Source organism: Penaeus monodon, chromosome 35 (assembly GCF_015228065.2).
Source record: "Penaeus monodon isolate SGIC_2016 chromosome 35, NSTDA_Pmon_1, whole genome shotgun sequence".
In the NCBI taxonomy this organism is placed as follows: domain Eukaryota; kingdom Metazoa; phylum Arthropoda; class Malacostraca; order Decapoda; family Penaeidae; genus Penaeus; species Penaeus monodon.
In genome coordinates, this window is record NC_051420.1 from 24,814,490 (window position 1) to 24,818,143 (window position 3,654).

Genomic DNA, 3,654 nt, shown 5'->3' on the forward strand with positions numbered 1-3,654 from the left:
GCAAAAAGGAAAGATTCTGATCAAGTTTGCAGGTTTATGACCCAATGGGGGGTTTAATTTTCCCATTTTCCTTAAACCCAAAATTTTTAATGAAAAAATAACTAATGAACGTAATATGGGGATGTGGTGGTTTGGGGTGATGCAATCCAAAAAGACTAAGAGACAAATGGAGCAAATTTTTTCCGTGAGATGTTTGAAAATTTGGGAAAATTTTTCTTTTTCTAGATTGTCAAGCCAGAAAGCTTTGGGTAAAAACCCCAAGCTTTAATTTTTTTTTAGATAGTAGTTTATTGGGGATATTGGGGGTTTTGGGAATTGTTAATGGGAGTAAGTAGATGGGCGTTTTTGGGGTCACATTTAGTTTTGGCTAAGGGAAAAGGATACTCCAATCAAACCCTTAAAAATACCCTTTTTTTAAAAACTATGTGGTTTCAGTCCCTATCTTGCCGACTGCGGGCCCTTTAAATTTAGAAAGAATCAGGATTGGAAATTCCCGTCTGTAATGCACTTTGGGGGGATTCCCTATAGTTTGGGGCACAAATCCGAAAGGATTTGGCAGAAATTAAACAAAAAACAGACCTTGTGTGATTTGGGTGAGCACTGCAGAAAACCCTGTTTTATCTTACTACTGATCTTGTTTATCCCAAGTCCTTCAGTGCAATTTTGTATGGAGAAAAAACCTGACTTTCCCCAAATTATCCCATTTTTAAATGCCAATTAATCAGATTTGTAATGAAGAACTGCCCCAAAAGAGTGGTGTTGGGGATACATGCAAGTCTTTAAAAAAGATTTTTAAGGAAAATGCCTCCCCCATAAATACAGATGGGTTTTGTAGTAACAAATTCTTTTGGGGAGTTGCAGCTCGAGTGAAACGGAGCTATCAATGCAAAAATCCCTTTAAAAAATAATTAAAGAATCCACCATCACCTGAAAACTTAAGAAAACAGAGATGTATTTCATTAGCATGGAAAAAAAAACCTTACAAATTATTTGGGGTAAGGGGTTACAAGAAAACAGGCCCCCCCCAAAATTACAAACAATAGCATAATTGTAGTGGGTGATAAATGTCTAACTGGGTTTAAAAAAAAATTGGAATCAGGATTTCTTTTTTCATGCCATCAAAAAACAGAAATTATTAGGCTGTACATACAACATCTCATGAGGAGTCATTTCTGGAGGGAGAGTGTACTTTGGCCCAAGGGTTTCCAAAATAAAATTTTGGGTCCCTGGTGCTTTTACGTTTGATCAAAGCAGTAAAGATTTGATGTGGGTTTCATATAAAAAAAAAAAAGGTTTTTTTTAAGCTGTAAAAATGTTGGGGCAAAAATGGGCCAAGTAAGTTCTGGGAAAGGGTAAATCCTGCTTTTCCCCCCCAAAAACCCTTTTTTCTATCCCTTTATTAGATTTATTTTTGGAAACCCTTTTTTTATCAAAGATACTATCAAAATGAAAAATTTGGAAAAACATTTTTGGGATCAAATTTTTACTTTTTCTTGTGACTCGTGCCCTTTTACTTTTGGGTTTAGCAGATAGACAGCACGCAAAAACTTCTTTTAAATGCTTTTAAGAGATTTTATATTGGAGGATTTCCACATCCCTAAAATTTAGATTTAGGGGACACAGTTAGTGGGCCAGTGAGGGAGCTTTGGTCTTAAGGCATAACGGGATTTATTTAAAAAAAATTTTCCCCCCTTGACCCAAGTGGGCGACAAAGGAAAAACTTTGGGTATTGAATAAGTCTGCGAGGGTTTCCCCGGTTAAAAAGGTTGATGAAACCTTTTTAATTAGACAGTTAAAAAGAGCCCTAGCCCCTAGCGATTGGGGGTTTTTAAAATTAAATTTTGGGGGAATTTCAGACTGGACTATTTAAAGGGGTAATCTTCTGAAAGGGGGACTCATTGGCATGAAAATGGGGTTTTATTTTTAAGCAGGCTCCCTTTTTTATGCCCGAAAAGATTTTGTTACTTGGGAGAGTAGAAAAAGGTTTCAAAAAAGTGTGCCCAAAATAGAACCCCAATAAGCAAAAAACAAGTGAGTTTATGGATCGTTTTTGTTAATAGCTTTTTGGAAAAAATGGTTAAGGATTATTTTCCCACTCTAATTGTAATACAGAAGTGGCACATAGAACAAAGAAATGTCCAGTCTGGTGACATTGTTCTTCTAAAGGATAAGGATTTAGTTCCAGGAAATTGGAAACTGGCTCAAGTTAAATCTGTAGAACCAAGTAGATATGCTAAAGTAAGAGATGTTACAGTACGATACAAGATTCAAAAGGCAGGAAATACCTATGAAGGTCAAGAAGATTCTTGTGTTAAGAGGTCTGTACACTGAATAATAGTCCTGTTGCCTGTGGAGGAAATTCCTTAGTTTGGGGTGGGGAGTGTATTGTCAGCGACGATAGATAAGAATTGTTTATGATTATTATGTTGTATGATGTTTTCTTGCAATTATATTATGTAATTATTTGTGTAATAATTAAAGAAAATGCATGTATCCTCTATGCTGTGCCAATAGATGGCGTTGGTTTCTCAACCACTTATTTGTGTTTTGTAAATGACAGTTCGCTCCTTGGCCAGTCCTTTGTTTACGATTTGATTCTTGCATTAAGTCAGTACCAATAATGTGTTATCTCTTTATTTTAATTGTTACAATTAAATTGTTGTTTCATGGATAATATGTTTTGATTCAGTTGTAATTAATGTTTTTATTACATATTCATATATGTAGAGAGAAATTACATGTATGTATTGGTTTCAGTTGTCACAGATGTGAAGAGTTTTGATGGGTCACCAGTGATAGGAGGTATTGTGTAAGTAAATTTATTATTTCCCTATAATTTCATGATAATGAAATTGTGTATGAATTACTGTTTTACTCAAGGTGTACACGTTTGTGTTACTATTAATTTGGTATTATAAACTCTTAAATATGTGTTGAATTAATAATTATGAAATTTATTATATTTATTATTTTCTTTATTACTGTTATATTTTTGTATTTCATTTCTCAGATAATTAAGAATTGATACAGATTAACATTTGGAATTTGTTCTAAGATATGTGCATTTTCAGGTTGAAACACCTATGATAATAAAGTTACAACAGCCTACCCTGAATTTCACTGGAGTTCCCCTACAATGATGATGATGATGGTGATAATGATGATGATGATGGTATATATATATATATATATATATAATATATATGATGATGATGATGATGATGATGATGATGATGATGATGATGATGATGATGATGATGATGATGATGATGATGATGATGATGATGATGATGAAGATGATGATGATGATGATGATGATGATGATGATGAAGATGATGATGATAATGAATGATATGATGGTATATATATATATATATATATATATATATATATATATATCATGTATGTATTTGTATATGTATGTCAGTGTGTGTATACATACATAAATATATATATATATATATATATATATATATATATATATATATATATATATATATATACTTACACACACACATATACACAAACATACATACACACATATAATTATATATGAACACACACACACACACACACACACACACACACACACACACACACCGATTATGTCAATAAGATGGAAGTACTGCTCTCGGACGTCTCTATTTTCAGGAA